Source organism: Scophthalmus maximus, chromosome 5 (assembly GCF_022379125.1).
Source record: "Scophthalmus maximus strain ysfricsl-2021 chromosome 5, ASM2237912v1, whole genome shotgun sequence".
NCBI classification, from domain to species: Eukaryota; Metazoa; Chordata; class Actinopteri; order Pleuronectiformes; family Scophthalmidae; genus Scophthalmus; species Scophthalmus maximus.
In genome coordinates this window covers 10,572,746-10,589,921 of record NC_061519.1, presented here as the reverse complement: position 1 = coordinate 10,589,921, position 17,176 = coordinate 10,572,746, and the positions used below count along the sequence as shown (strand labels likewise).

At 44.7% G+C, this 17,176-nt stretch overlaps 1 protein-coding gene across 1 annotated transcript in view; it reads left to right on the top strand.

The window, feature by feature from the left end:
• The window catches only part of LOC118311660, a 129,000-nt gene that overhangs the window by 30,623 nt on the left and 81,201 nt on the right, over window positions 1–17,176 (top strand). The window lies entirely within an intron of this gene.

The following is a 17,176-nucleotide window of genomic DNA, read 5'->3' as shown; positions in this document are numbered from 1 at the left end:
TGCGAGTGACTCCACCGATTGTAGCGAAACTATCAACATAAATTGATTTTGTCGCAAAAAACGGGCCATTATTAATGCTGGTGTGACGGGGCCTCGTATGACCAGGTAACTATTTTGACAGCAGCCGTTTCTTCTGTTGAAGAAAATATTAACAGTTCACAGCGAGAGGTCTGTGGATTATCACGGTCCTTGGGAGACACATTGCTGGTGAATCTTTCAATGTGAACTCCACAAACACAACTCCATTTACTTCCACTGTGTCGTGGGCGGAGGCAGGAATCTCAAAACCTTGGCACATGAAGCCAAGGCTATGCTCTTTAAGAGTAAGTGAGAAATATATTTGTGTTTAAAATGATGTTGAACCAATCCTTGAAAAAGAAAAATCTATCAAGACAATGTTGATGACTGGGAGAGGTGCACATTCATTTAGTGTTTGTGTGTCCTCGCCTCTTTTTTATCCCCGTGAATTTGCGACGTTAGACGTTAGAGGGCAGCCAATCTGCGCCCGTGCCCCCTTTTGACAGACGTGATTTAGCAGCGCAATGGCTCCACATCCAAAGCTGCTAATCAAATTGTCACGGTGCGCCGCAAACATGCTAACAATGCGTCCAGGGATCACGCTAACGACATCATCACTCATGGTAATAGCACGCAGTGCGTTTTCCTTTGCTCTTTTTCTCTCTGCTGGCATTAAAAGGCAGGGAAAAAAACATAACTGATGAAGAAGAAATCAATTTTTTTGCATCGGCACCTTTGTGGGAGAAGGAATACATTAATCTGGGTCAAATCATGCTCCGCTTGACGTAAAATAAATAAATAAATGAAGGAATACACTGTAAGAGGGAGGAGGTAGGAAGGAAATTGAAATGAGATTTGTGGAAAGAGGGTGGTCGGGAGAATTGGGCCCTGATGAAGCAAACTTGGAAAGGAGGAGAGACCAGGGCAGAGGTAGGGGGTTGAATATTGATAAGATAATGATAATGTCTGGAACCGAGGCATAGTATAAAAAAGAAAAAAAAAAGGGGAAGAGAGTAGGGATAAAGACAGGTGCATGGCACTGCACCTGAGGTGGCTCGGTGACGGAGGGAAGCTCTCCGGTGGCGACAGCAGCAGCTGCCCTGAATATTTTATAGCCAGCCGAGAGATGGCGAGATGGCGAGATGGCTGCGGACACCTCGATATGTCTCACCCATGTTCCTCTGAGAGCAGCCTTTCAGTGGCTGTCCCCCGACCCGAGGGGTGGGCAACGGCGGAGAGACGGAGTCGGCAAAGAAATAAAACTGGAAATTGTTTTGAGAAACGGGGCCGAAAAGAAAGTTAATACTGAGGAACTTGCAAGTGTATTTATGGCCCCCTGAAAAATAAGAAGCATTCGGTCTCTGCTGTTGGGAGCTGTTATGATGGATCTTGGGTAATGGAGTTTTGATGGATGAGGGGTGTCTGGCCTGTGCTGGGGTCTGAGTAGAGGGCGGGCGGCGACCGACTCCACTTCATTGATATCTGACCACCAGATATCACAGCATCTCTTGCTCCTGCTATCCCGTAACCACCACTTTTGATTCTCTAAGTAAATTGTTTAGGTGTGTAGTATTGAATATCCAATAACCTTTTTATAATTGCTATAAAACGACTGCAAACCCCTGAGAGACAAAACCACAGAGGAGCCTATGAAATCTACTTTCCTTATGATCTCAGACATCCAGAAATTCCCTTACGCCCTCCCCCCCTCCTTTAAAGACTGCAATTAGGCGAGGTAAAATGATAATGTTTTTCGTCTTTAGCCTCCCCTTGGTAAACATTGCCGTGAGGATCAATTAACCAGCGGCTAATGAGCAGAGTGGGGGTCTGCCTCAATATTGCACCGTTGTTCATTGGCGATTTTTAATTAATGGGTTTTGAAGTAAAAATCGCAAAAGTTTTTAATTGTTTTTTTATTTTTGATTTGGAAGGGTGAAGGGGTGGGGGGGTATGGTGGTTGGTGGTGGGGGGGGGCAAGATCAGAGTGTTAATTATAAAGTAGGGGCTTTAAAGTGAGGAGGATTTAGACTTTTAATTAAAGAGAAATTTGATGCAACAGACTGAGTTCAATTGCCACTCGCTCCCCCTGTTATTCTCCCTCACCGCTCTTCTTCCTCTCGCCTGCTCTCCCCTTTGCTTCGCAGCATTCCATCTTCTGCCACTCATCTTGCTCCCCCCCCTCCACCACCCCTGTACGGTGTTGATGCCTCCCTCCTTGCAGGGTGTTGCTATCAGAAGCCGGATTAGGGACATTTGAGCTCTCAAATGGTGAAGATGAGGGCCTCAGTGGGGAGGAGGAGGACGACGAGTAGGGAGGGCAAGGGGGAAGGCTCAGTCACTCCGTTCGGATTTCCAAGATTGAATTAGTGAGCTTTAGACAAATCAGAGCCCTTTTGGACATGTTCACAAATTCGCTTTCTCTACCCCCCCCTTTTTTTATTCTCCTCTCTCTGTCTCCCCTTCTCACAGCTTTGCTTTCTCCTCCTCCCTCTTTCTCTCCATCTCCCCTCCTCCTCCTCCTCGTCTGCTCTCCCTTAATAGCGCATGAGACTGTTTTCATAGCGGTGATAAATTAGGCTGAAGTGATTAGCGTGGTGTGAAACGTGATTACATACTGTAGCTTTGCTGATTTGTTGAACAGATGCCCTCCACCAGCTAGACTTTGGTAGGTTACAATGTTAAACTCAGTCTCGCCCACAGCTGGAGATCCCAGCAGACGTATACAGGTTAATTGCTTTGATTGTGGATACGGCTCCCACCGTACCACTGGGAACGCAACCTGCAGTCCTTTTTTTATTTTTTTTTATTGCGGTAGCTGTTAGCAGTCTTGCACGCTGCTCGACACGCGCGCATTACATAAATAAAGGAGGATGGAAAAATAGCACCAGCTGGTACGCAGCGATGATGTGGGATGTTTTTGTGCTTGAATCACAATGCCGTCAGTTACGACTCCAAAAATTGATGACAGAGTTGTTAAAATTAGACTGTAAGGACACAGTATTCTGCAATCATCAGGATTAATAGGCTGGTGGCGTAACTCCCATCATTAACAGTAGGATGTGAGACAAAGTGTTGTTATTTATCGAGGAGCCACATCAGCGTGGGTGAAATAACATGAAAGAGTGATAACTGGAGAAATGGCTGACCTCCCGTCGTCTCACCCCTTCCGCCAGTGTTGCCGCGATTATGCCAATCACTGTCATTAGCATTCCCTGCGATTAATGTGATTTCGTATGCTTTGTCGCATGTATGCTAATGACTCGCACCCAGGTCTCTTTTAGGTTTCGGCGGCACAGACTACGGCTCCCTCTGGAAACACTCATCTGGCACCGAATTAACCCGACTCCTCAAGCTGTTCTGTGTTAATACGCGACGTGCAGACGGCAAATCCACTGCTGATTAGGGCAACAACCTGACCCGGCATTCATCTACACCTCAATCAGCCGTTATCAATTTTACCTCAGTGCGATTCCCACCTCTCATCCATCTTTGTTTCGCCTGAACTCATCTCATTTCCCTGCATATCTCTCTTCTCTTTTCTTTTTTTACGAAGAAAAGGGCAAATAAGAGGAGGAGGGGCTGGGATTATCAAACGTCAGTCTCTCCCCTCATCCCTCTATCTCTTTAACTTTGTTGCTTCTCATCATGTGCGCACTCTCCTTATCTGTTTATCCCACTCTCGCTAATCTTCATTCTGTTTTTTTTTCTCCACCCGCTACCGTCCCTTGCTCTCTGCATTAATGCGTGTTGTTGCTTTTTATCTGACTCTCAATGTATCTCGCTCTCACATGTGCCGAGGTGTTGCTCAAGGTGTCCCTTCATTTGTACATGAAGCATGTTCTTTACAGAAAAAAATCTAGAACCGGGAGATACGTTTGGCTCGTCGCAAGGCCTGGCTTCAAACATTAAAGGTCTCTGGGGTCAATTTACAAGATAGACGGTCTTTTGAGTGTTTATCTGAAGCAGTGGAACATGTGCTATTATTGTGAAGAGATTATTACTGTAAAAACAGCCCAAGTAGCAACTTTTACTATAGCTGCAACCTTGATGTTCATGCTGTGGCTCTTTTGGCTGACACTTTAGTTTTTTTAGTGAAACATCTCAACAACTATTGGATGGAATCGCCATGAAACTTGGTACAGATACTTATGTCCCCCTCAACGTGACTCCATTCATGTGTAACAGGGTCGCTTCGAACCCCCGACCTCCACATAAGAGATGGGCGCTCTACCAATGGAGCTCAAAGCTGTGAGCGCTAGCATTGGAAAGAAAGAAAGTCTCATAACGTGTCCGCGAGTGAGGTTTACACACAGTGCGCTGCACTCTTCCAAATATTCGTGCGCGGTGACTGTGCAGTTATCAAGGCAAATGGAACCAGGATCATCAGGCAAATCGTCTATTGTCTCAGGAACGCGAGCGCTCTGGGTGGTCCATTTCGGATTTTATCTTTCTGCCGTACTATTAACAGATATTGTTCACGTTACAGCGCTTTACTCAGTTTGAATAATTCTGTTTTAGGTATTTTATATGGTCGTTTGGTGAAGTAGCATTGATCACTTTGAGGGGGGGATAAAAAATAATTCAGCAGAGGTAGGTATATGATGACCAGAAGGGGTGAAATCCGAGGCTGATTTGTTTTCTGCGAATCATCATATCATGCTAATACGCTGAAAAAATAGACACTGATCAAATCATACTTGTGAAACATGAGCATGTTACGGTGTCATGGAGAGCATGTTAGCATGGTGACATTAGCATTCAGCTCAAAGCACTGTTGAGTGGAAGTGCACAGAGCTGCAAGCGTGGCTGGTGGCTCATAGTTCAGCGATAAATGGTATTTCAGTGGCGCTTTCAGTGTTAAGGTCCGGACCGAAAAGTCATTTTTGTTCAGCCTTTTTGTCTGCTTGTAAACGGAAATTCTCTCCAGCTCAAACTACTAGTTTTTGGGTTAAATTTTTTTAGGGATCCTGAAAGCTCACTCCACACAGGGTAGCATTAATCATTATAATGCCACCCCGATATGAGAAATAGTGGAATTAATATTCATTTGCCTCTCGCTCCCCTGGGACTCAAAAAATGTAAATGGGTGCAGCCCATTCTGGTGTGGCCCACTGGTTTATGAACTCAAAGTGCACGGTGTTGCTACTTTGAGAGTTTGTAAATCATGTAGCTCACTGAATATGGCTTTTAATCTTGTAACAGTTTATTTATTAATACAACCTGGAAGCTCAGAGGTATTTATTGCACACTTATTTCCCCCCTGTAACTCTTGTGGCTAAGGTGTTTTGCTAATTAAGTGGGATGTGTTTTTTTTAAGTCACAAATGACTTTTATTGGCACAACGAATTTCGATTTTTAAAACAGTACCCAATTATACCGGTGGCTGCTCATGCACCGTGTTTGTGGCTGCGCTTCTCCTGAGCTCAGTCTGTGCTTTTAAGTAAAATGTTCCACTCGGGGTTTGAAGTTGAAAATAACGTCAGGTGTGAATTGGACAAAATTAGTGTTTCCCCCCAAACGGCTCTTGATATGGAGCAGGTTGGAAAATTAGAACATGAAATTGTACATAATGTATTCCTAATCATAACAGGGTTGTGATGTTCAACTTTGAACCATAGAGGCAGGGGTCAAAAGATATATGTTTTGGGGATTTGTGAGGTGATGGGCTGAAGGGGACCGCTTCCACTCCTGGCCTTTAACTCTGCAGTTTATTAATTTCTCTCTGTGGTGCCGTAACCTGCAAACAGTGCACACTGACGCTGCTGTTGCTGGTTGAGATGAGCGCTGTCTCTGCCTCTGAAAGGCGGAGAGGGAGCCCAAGACTCATCAACACAAACGCAGACAAGTTTGAACATGAAAACCTGCTTTTGGAATAGGCCACAATGGAACGTGTAATAAATATGTGCTTTTCAAAAGTAAACATTTTATATGATGGATTGAATAGAGTCTTTCATAGATATGACCTTAAATAAATGTGTTGTTATGCTTTGCGTCTCGTTCGAGTGTTTCTGTGATCTCAAACGATTGCATTAAAATAGCGAGCCACTTTTGGGGAAAATTTGTCTTGTCATTTAATACTTCTTGGTCAGGGTTAGGTTTAGTCAGTAGAGAAATAAAGTGGTGCTAAATGAAGCACAAAGCAGAAACATCTCTCGTGACAGTGAGAGAAATTACTCGGTGATTGCCATGTTATTGATACGGCGTTTGGTGAGACAAGCCTGGGGATAAACGGTGTTAAACATATGTGCTCCTTCTGAGTTTGTAGCCACCAAGGACAGTGAGCAGGTAATGACATGGCTCAGGGTTAACAGGCTGGGTTGAAAGGAAAAAGTCCCGAGAGCCGTTTTGAGGAGTTAGCATGAAAATAAAAAATAAAAAGAGAGAGGAGGGCAAAGCAGAAATGACCTGCAGTTTTGTTGATGACATGAAGCTGAATGAGGAGAGGGACCACAGAGAAGAGGGGAGACAAACTGAGTAAGATGGAGGATTAAGAAAGCAGCTGCTGAGGATGATCCATCCATGAAGAGAAAGAGAATGCGAAGTGGGATATGGGGGTGGACTTGGGTGGGTGGGTGCGTGTGGGGGGTACAGGGGGAACAAGAAGAAGAAGAAGAAGAAGACGACGGAGAAGAAGGGGAAGTGCAAGAGATTGATGAGGGAGAGTGAGAAACTAATTCTCACTTCACTCTGGGCTGGAAGATTAAGGAAGATTAGAGAGATAGAGTGAGGGAGGGAGTGAGATGGGGTGATAACTTCTGCCACATGCAACAGAAAGATCTTTGAATGCCTAATACCCAAAGAGAGGGAGAGAGAGATGGAGAGAGTAAGACAGAGAGAGCGCGAGAGATTATAAAACAGTGAGAGGTAAAAAAAAAAACACAGAGTGACTGCGCAGGAAGAGGAAAGAGACAAAGAGCTGGAGTGACAAGAGGATGGATAGATAAAGACAGGAGCAAATCAGGCTCAGAGGGACTCTAATAGAAGTGATTCGTGAGCATATAAATGTCCTTTCTATTAGAGGCCATCCCTACCGATGCGCAGTAATCCATGCCACGGGAGCACGGATACAAAATCCAGGTCATCTATATACCTCTCCAGCACTCATGTTCACTGACTTCCCGTTGGGATTCATTCTGAAGTACTGTGCAAGTGTGTACGACGGTATCTTTCACATTCTGTTCTTTCACTTGCAAAAATGGAAAGCTGTTTTCCGTTCGCTGACACTGACATCTAGTTATACTCCCTCTTGACTGTTGATGCAGCTATAGGCTGCTGTACATTATTTTTTTAAGGAAGGAAGGAGGGGGAGATGCAAGGAATCCACAAAATGCATGTAGACATGCGCGTACGCATTATGCTGTATATGTCTGGGTGCCCGCACACACGCACAAACGCAGGCACGCACACACACGTTACGCTGTCTTTGACGAATGTATGTGCCCCCACACTCGAGCACACATCCGCTGCCATAGAAGTTTCTTTTAGGCAACGAGGAGGGAAAGAAAGAGCGGCAGAGTGCTGCAGTGGCAGACTCAATCCGTCATGCAGGATTACAGTGTGAGCTTCTTCACGGCCATAGATGTGGTTTTTATGGGCGAAACACAGGGCTTTTCTAAATGCAGCGGCCCCTGCTATCCCTGCACCACCTCAGAGACAAAGACAGCGGGTGAAGGGAGGTGTAGGGGATTCTCCCCCTGCGGTCTTAACCCGTCTGATGGAACTATCTCCCACCTTGAGAAAGGGATTTCCAGAGGACCTGGTGAAGTATCCCACCTGTGTACTCTCACAAGTAGGAGGTGGGATTATTACCCCACCTCCGACAAAGGGAGAAATGACCTTGGAAGTCGAGACGAGAGACTTCTAGCTCCTTTTCTTTTGGATGAAGGGAATCGGTGGGAGGTGGTTGTGTGTGTTCGAGGAGATATTTCTGTTCAAGTGTGTCCTCTGGTGTCTGTGTGTCTTAAACAGTATTAAATACAATTTATAGGGGCAGTGCTGGAGCGGTGCCAGAACATCCCAACCATTAAGCAGCATGAATGCACCCTGCAGAAAACAAAATTGCCCCGACAATATATTACTGCCAAACTTTGATCTCCTACATCGTCCTGCAACACACCACTGACTAACCTGGAAATCTTCCCTCAACGTACACCCACAGCCGTGTTGCACTTCTTTGAACTGGCACAGTAAAAACGTCGCTGCCACAAATATTATTGGAAAGTAAATAAAGGGAGTGACGGTGAACTGTGTACCCCTGTGGCACAGGTTGTCCTTTCAGCCAATCACTGCCCGGTGGAAAGGAAGACAAAAGCGGAACAGCTGATGCTCTACTGGATGTTGCGCAACATGTTGCCGCACAAAGCGCTTGCTTTTATTCCACGTCCTTTACCCAATCCTCACGGAATGTGACCCTGCGCTCCAACCTGCCAGACACAGTGACTTAAACAACGCCGCAATCTGCTCTGTCTGCCCGAGCCGCTGGAAAACAAACAAAGCGACAAACTGACCCAAATAGAGAGAGACAAAAGCGAAATTAATTTGAGATTGGGGGCGACGTCACAGAATTACAAAAAAAAAAATGTATACTGTCAGTTATGATACCAGAAGCAGGAGAGAACCTAGGGAGCATCAAAGTCCCACAAAGAGGGGAGGGGGATTGCATACGCTAATGAAGCAGAGACTTAGCTACTTCAACGAGGGGGATTAACAAGTGTGACAGTACAGGCTTCCAGGCCTGCGCAGTGACACTGCGTTCAGAGGCGTGAAAGCAGCAGGCTGTGATAAGGGAACAGGACACAACAACATCCCTGGGATAGATGGTTCTGACAGAACTCTGATAACGAGTCTGTGTTAGAATAGATGTGAGTAGAGCGGAATAGTGCGATCATTTTGATTTTGGTGGAGCAGTGGGTCTGGTAAGAGTGGGCCAGGGGCCTGCCGGGGTGCCCAGGGCACATAAGTGGGAATTCAAACTCGTTGCCTGAATTATGTGGATTAATTATATTTTAGTGTATCCAAGCACTTTTGGACAGTGACTTCAAAATCATGTATCTCTGGGACTCCTCGTCTTCAACAAGTGATTGTTCCTTTTTCGGCACTTGCATTTGAATACACTCTGAATACTTATGTTGTCAGGGAGGCCCTGCTGTACTGTATATTCTGAAAGAGAAGGGTGGGCTGTGCTGTAATGCTTTTAAAAAACTAGCTGTGGTTTAAACGTAGATGTGGTTCCAAACAAAGTTTTACCCAGGCTATCAGCAGGGCGCTAGTGACGGCAGTGACTGTCAGTCGGTTGTTCGATCACGCAGTTGGTCTGGAATTTCTTCTTGCTATTATTGCTTCTGACTCAAATATCTGCACAAACATTAGATGCGTAATCATCAGATTGCATACGTTCATGCTTACCAGAGGATGATCCACTGAGTTTGGTGATCCAATGAGCTTTCATCTCCACCAGCAGGTTCAAATGATCCAGAGAATCTCTCTACGTGTGCAAGATCAATTGGCACAAGACGTTGAACAGAAGTTCACGGTTGCCACTAGATTTATCCTCATGACTTTTTACTTCAATACTTTAAAGGCAGGTTGACATTTTCTGCTTCAGAGTAAAAATTAAATCATCCCATCTATTGCCATAAAATTTGCTGCAGGCATCCATCTTTCACAGAAAATGAACCGTAATGACTATCTTTTAAATAGCTCCCATCCAGCACCATCCTCAGATCAGAGTTTTAATTTGCCCAAAACTTTGGTTTATGACTAAAAAATCGGCATAAATAATGACATTCTCATCAGCATGATGGCATTGTCACATGCTGACATGAGCATGTGTGTTCAAAGTATCGCTGTGCCTAAAGGCCGGGCGTTTTCCGTGAGAAGAACAGGCTCATTCGAAAGTGCTTCACCGGCTCTTAATGGCCACTGGGGCGTGATAAATGCTTGGAAGGGGGATAACAACATCCGCTTTTTGTGCAGTCTCTCCTTAAAAGCAGTCACGTGGCCCAGATGTGGTCTTAGTGATCAGATCTGTAATGTGTCCTCAATTGTCCCACTTGTAGTTGTGATCAGATCGACCAAGACAGATGTTAATGCCAGGTCTGAATCTGGCTACTCTGGACTTCCAACAATATGTTTCACACATTTGTGAAGTTTACCATGTATACACACCCCTCAAAAAAAAAAGAATCAATGTTAACCACATTAACAGTGAGTAGTACCATGAAATCTCAACCAAACACTTTCTTGGATCCTTTCAATCATCCCCCATCCCCTATAACACACTGGACAATCCCCTTTCATCATCAAATATTACACATCTCTCGCAGCCCCACTGGGAAATATTTGTCAAACCCTGAACACCTGTTGAGAACACGTTCAGATAAAGTTTTCAGTGCACAGCAGAGGCTTATTGATTCCACCACAGCCATTAAAAGTAAGCCTCTTTTCCCCTCCTTGTCTGCCTGGATGGAAGATAAACATGAGAAAGACCCTTAAATGTAAATGGAAAAGAGAATCGGGTCAATCAAGGTGGAATATTGAGTGCCGTTATTCACCCTCTTTCCCGGCCAATGGCCTTGGTGCTATTCTGTGATGTGCCATCTCTTCTTAAGCAATGCATCTCATATAATCACAGACAACCTTGGGTGCCTTGTGTTTATTCATCTCTGAAACGACCCTCTGCCACCTTGCCGCGTCCTCGCCACCAGCCTCTTGTCCAGCCACAGGGCTTCTTGAAAAACGGAACAACCTTGAAAGTTAAACAACAGAGGTGGAGGGATGGGGTGTCACGAATTCCAAAAAAAACAACTTCAAGCGCCGTGTGCAGCAAAGCACCTCGCTTTCCAATAAAGCACTAACTTTATTAAGCTGTGCTTTGTGGCTCTCTGAGATGATAGGTGAGTTTGCTCGGAGTTCTTGCCAGCAGGCTCCCTCGGCGCGCAATTTCCTTACCAACTTTCTCTTACAGTTTGCATGAAAAATCCTGTCTTTTCTCATTATCTAACGCACATCTTCATACACACTTTACACATGCTATTCACGCGCGCCAACAGCATTGGGGAGACAAAGTCCATCTGCAATTTCCGAGGACTCTTGCCGAAATGTCAGCCGGCGCGTTGAAAGGATCAGATAGCTTTTTGATGTTGCGCACGCAGTCAGGCGAAAGAGGAAGAGAGACAGGCCTGATAGGCATCAGGTGTAATTTCGGTAACCGCTTTGGCAGCTGATGACTCACCGTTCGGAAAAGGCAGGCTGAGTGAGCGCCTACCCAGAAAAACATTGGCTCCAACCAGAGGACGGCCAGACACGAAAACATCCCCTGACCTTTGTGCTTGAAGATCATTGAAGCCGATCATCTTGCTAAAACTTGTCAGAAATAGCACATGGGCCTCAAGGCAGAGAGATGTCAGATGCTGTTACGGTTCAGTGCCAGTAATAATTAGCAGTATCCATATGACGCAGGGCCATGCCAACATGAATAGAATATCACCATTCATTCTGATATTGAAAGACCGTTTATAAGTCAAACAAACGACTGCACTTGTAACTTGAGTCCATTTGAGATAAAATCAACCTTAGTGTCTTCACCAATATAGCTGTGAAATTCATAAAGCTTGTTTTTCTGACAAATGTGTTTTTCCATAGCTGAAGCATGAAGTGTTTTTCCCTCTTGTTGCTTTTTAATGACATTTGTTGTATTGACTTTAGTTTTAGGTCCAGTGATTTTTACACATGAGAATGTGGAGTTGAAACAAGTTGGACCGAGTCTCTTTCAGTTTTTTTTGACCAGGAGATTACATTTTACGGAGTGATGAATGGAAAAGAGAGTCAAAATTATTCAATAATCCATTTGGGTTGCAGCTCGAGCAGAAGTTCACGTCACTTTTATGAGGTTGACTGCTGACAGCTCTCCCTGTAGAGTTTACAGTTCTTGTCTCCAACATCATGTATTGTCCCAATTTCATGTTTTTCTTCTCCTGCTTTCACTGAAATTACAATTTTTCTTATGATGGATTTCTTATTTCTGTTCTGTTGGTTGATTTGTGGCATGACTGTACTTATATCATAGTCAACCCTGTCATCTGGGGGGTGGGGGGGGGGGGGGGTTGTCATACATTTACTCGCTAGTCGAAATTCACTCTTGCTCTTTGACTTTTAGTTTTGATGGAAGAAGCAGGTTAAGCAGAAGTGGTTAGTTTGAATTACAAATTCAAACTAACCACTAAGGGTCAATGTTTCTGATGTGCCAGGAAAACCTATCGCCTCACTTTCTGTCCAAATGCACACTCACACACTCACACCTGTTGTCAAGTTTTGTAAAAACTATCCAATGCCAAATATTCAACGATAACTCCATGTTGGATGTTTCATAAAACACTCGAGGTAAGGTAAAGCCTTTACGATCATGCACCAGATTGCACACACACATTTTAAAAGTGTCTGTCTTTAGTTTTTACCAGCAACAAAATTACTGTTGTGTTGGTAGGTGTGGTTGCAAATTTCCATTTCTCATATTTTGAGGAGGGTGTGAAAGTTTGAGTGAAATAAGGCCATTTTTTGTGTTTATTTTATGACCACGTTCAGCAGATGCTTGGCACGGTCTGAATTCCTGCCTTTCTACCAATAACGCATAAAATGGTATCCATGCATAATTTATAGCTTTGAAAGGCCTGAATGATGAACGGAATTTACCAGTAAATCACGGGGCGTTTAGTGGGTTGGCGCAGTCACTGTTGGTATAACCGCACGCTCTTAACCAGCACTTTACCTTATACGACCAGACACATCAGACTCAGAACTACTTTAACCTCTGCCAGGGGCAGTAAAGTATGGGCCACAAACGTTGTCCCCGTCGTGACCCGCTGGCACGTCTGCTGGAATTGTGATTCTCTGGACTGTCTCCTGTCAAGATTTATTTGATCTTTATGGCGGCCCTCCCCCGTTCATATAGTGTAGCTTACGATACAGCAGCAGCAGAGGAGCTGGCATTAGCGCAGTAGTCGAGCTGAAAGCGGTTGAATCAGGGTAAATTCAACAAACTGAACTACAGTTGGTTAAATTAAATAGGAGCAGAGATATGGTCGACACTTGACACTAGGGCTGGGCGATTAAAACGATAAAGATAATTATTGCGGAATAACTTTTCCTTCATAGAAATATAAGACACGGTCGACACAACTTCAATAGAACTAATTCCATCCATTATTTGACAGACAACACGACCAGCCAGTGATGATGAGAATAGCGCTGTGCCGAACCAATCATGTGGCTGGATCGATATATCGATGAATATGAAAAATATTATCGTGATAAGAGTTTTTTCCATATCGCCTAGGCCTACTTGACACATAATTTTAAATATAATAAAGTAAATGATTAGTTGATATTGATATACTTAATTAATAATGGTGTAAATGGCAAGATAAAAAAAATGTATTAAATGACAAAAAACAATTACATTAGCTGGGTAAGCAAAACTGAATACTTCCGACTGCTGAACAGCACAAATACAACTAGTACATGACTTTAGGGCTGCAACAAATGATAATTTTCATAATCGATTAATCGATTAGTTGTTCAGTCTATTAAATGTCATAAAATGGTGATGAATGTCAATCGTGTTTCCACAAACCCCGAATTATGTTTTGTTTACTGTCATAGAGGAGCAAAGAAACCAGAAAATATTCACATTTAAGAAGCTGAAATCAGAGAATACTGTACTTTTTTTTCCATAAAAACCACTTGTACTGATTAATCGATTATCAAAATAGTTGCCGACTAATTTAGTAATCGATTACTTATCGATTAATTGATTAACTGTTGCAGCTCTACATGACTACCCCAGGTGCCCAGTGCTTCAGCAGCAGCACTACAAAAGTGGCCCTGCCGTTCTGTCCACAGCAGAACGAGGATGGATTTATGAATATGTAGCCCCGTCCAGCATCTTGCTGTAAAAAAACGCTGTTTAACAAGACGGGACTTTAAACACCTTTCACGTTCTCCTCCTTTCATTGCACACTGTGTATTTGGAAATGCACTGTTCTTGCTGGATGCTCCACAAGCCTCTGATTCTTGCCATTCTAATGCAACCCCATTGATCTCGCTGAAAGCCAAGCAAATCCAAAGCCCCCACTGTCGCAGCTCTGTTACACTGAGTCTTTTAAGTCCTAATCTCACCAATAGGCAAACAGCCACCCGTAAGTGGACTGAATTTCACAGCCATGCAACACTGTGAATTCATACCACTTGTTTTGTACTGTAGAGCGGGCGCTGCCATGTTGTATACCTGCTGTTGTTTTCTCTGCGCATCCTCCACGAACCTGCTGCCTCTGGGGAATCATCTATATGTCCACAGGCCGGAGCGATGTACCCTCCCAAGGGAGGTGAGCCCCTGCTGTCAGTATATCAGTACAGGCCGCGGCAGAGACAAGGCTGGGGACACAGGTGAAGAAGGTATTAATACATTAACAGACAAAAGCTCCCTCTGCTTTTCACCTCCTCGGTCGCTAACAGGTCTGCTTTTATCTGCCGAGGTTCAAGGCGAGGACAGCGCTGCTTTACGGCGCTTTGCACTTAAAAACTACTCGGTCTTCCTCCAGCTCCCCCTCGACACCTCCCATCCTCCTCTCACACACATGCTTACGCACCCACCACCACCGTTCCACCAAACTTCCAGTCTTTTTTCCCTTCTTCCTTGCTCTCTGCTCTGTAGCTTGCCTTTGTTACTCCATGCATAATTCTGTTGGGGTGGCTGCCCTTTTCTCTTGCCTCCTGGTGTGAGAGAGTGCTCCCTTTTTTTTCTCTCTTTGACTTCACCGCGTCCACAGAAGCCATCCTCTGAGCTTTCTTTATTTTTTCCTTGGCAGCGTGGATATAAGTAGGGGGACTTGTGTGTGTTGGCCGATGTTTGTGCGTCTCTTTACAAAGAGGGTGGTTGAATGTGGCATTGTGCGTCCAGGATTTTTTTTTCTTTTCTTTTGTTATTTTTTGCGCATAAGCGAATAAATAGTAGTTTTTCTGGGAGAATGTTTTGTCAACAGGACTTGGAGTCACACAGCATGTGTTTGTTCATTGTTGGGAAGAGGGTGTGTGTGGGTGGGCTGCTGTGGCGGCGGCGGTGGTGGTGGTGATGATGGTGGCGGTGCGCTCCTCTGTGTTTGCCCGTTCGACGGGGGGGTTACTGAGAGAAAAAAAGGAGGACAGACAGCGAGCAAGGAGGCGAATTGTAATTAAAATTTTCTGTCTCGTTAAGTTGGCGACAGCTCGCAATCGATGGTGAGGATCTGCCTCCGATCCTAACGATCCAAAAGATCATTTGGGTTTTAGGTGGGACGGGACCAGTAAGGGGGGAATTAATTAAGATATTTATGGCACCAATTAATCAGTGCACTGAGAAACTTGCCGTAAGTGCCCAGAACTTACAAAGAAATGCACTTACAGTTGCGATCACGTGGTTTAAGTGTCTTGAGAATATACCTCAACTGCAGAAATTAAAAGAAAAAAACAAACTAATTAGGAAGCGAGAGCTTCCAGGAGTTACTCAGCGCAGCACCCTGTCATCTTTTTTTGCTCCACTTGAAATGGTGGTACTGTATATTAAGGCCAAGGGTTAAATCCCCGTCCTTATCCGTAGTGGTTCCACAAAGATGAAAACAACGATTTTACAATTCCGCTGTGTTATATTATACAAAAGTCTAATGAGGAAATATGAGCTCCCTTGTTCTTTAAATTGGAGCACCCAATCATCTTCACTGCTTTGTAGGCCCGGCCACGCTGGGTAATGGCTTTACAATGGCTCTCCCCAAAGGTGCGCAGCAAAGTGTGAAAGGTTGGGACACAGATCAGTGTGTCACAGAAATGCCTCAACTCTGCACTGAGTGAAATTTCGGCATTGGAAAAGATAAAAACACCGAAGTACTGTAGGAAAGCGATTTTATATTCCTGCTTTTTGGTGCTTCGCCAAAACCTCACATTGACAGAACCTCCCGCACAAAATATTTTTTTAATAAATTTGTGCTCAGTCGGTGACAGCGCTGTGTTGATATTCGGCCTTGCATCCCTGCACCTGCCCCAGGCTTGTTAACAAGGTGCCCGTGGCAATGATTGCCTGGCCATCAAACCCCCAGCTGATAAGTTCCTCTGGGAGAGAGAGAGAGGGAGAGAGAGAGAGAGAGAGAGAGCTCTGTCATTGAATTCACCCCAATCGCTTCCTCATGCTGTATGTTCGAGATAAGATGCAGCCAAACCCAGCCTTACACCCTCTGTAATGGCCTCCATGGCGTTTATTTACTACTTTTCTGAAAAAACTGTCCCGCATTTTGCTGCTGGTGTCATGCACCTGCCGGGTATACATCCTGTTTTTCGGCATTTTATCATTTGATGACTAGATTTATATGCACAATTACGGTGCTGTGGCCCGTCGTCAAGATGGCAGCCAGCTACACCTGCCACTTGCAATGTTGCAAGGCCGCGGGAGGAGATTGGCTGATTGATTGAAGCCTCAGAGTGCACTGAGGGTGAGGGACACGGTGACAGGCCCCGTGATTGACACAGATGAGAGAGAGCAAAAGAGGAGAGGAGTGGGTAGCCAGGCGAACAGGACACTAAAACAATAGCGAGTTGAAGAGAGGGGATGGAGGGAGATTTAGGGAGATTGCTAGACCGAAGAGGAGACAGGTGGTGTGTGGGAGAGGTGGGAAGAGAGAACGTAGAGGCGGAGGGAAGGGTGGATTATCTGTTTTTAGGCTTTTCAGTTCATCAAAACGATTTGCTTGGCAAAAGAAGGGAGGCTGAGAGAGCGTGAGAGAGAGAGAGAGAGAGAGAGGAGGTTGGGGATGTTGGAGAGACGTCGAGAGAAGGAAAAGGGTGAAAAGTATTCCAGGAGGAACATCCCAACTTCTGTCACGCCCCAGTGAATGTGCTGACAGGGTCTGTCTGCACCACCGCGGAGCAAGTGTCATACACCCAAACAGACCATAACCACACTGCGCAGGACAAGATGAAACTGCCACCGCTTAACCCCAAAGTTTCACCAAATATATGAACATTAAATGCAGCTATTCAGCTCTTGTCAACAGGAAATATGTAGTTCAAAAGCACACTCCTCCTCGGATTATAATAATCAAATTCAGTTGACTTCTCATTACAAATACTGTTCTAC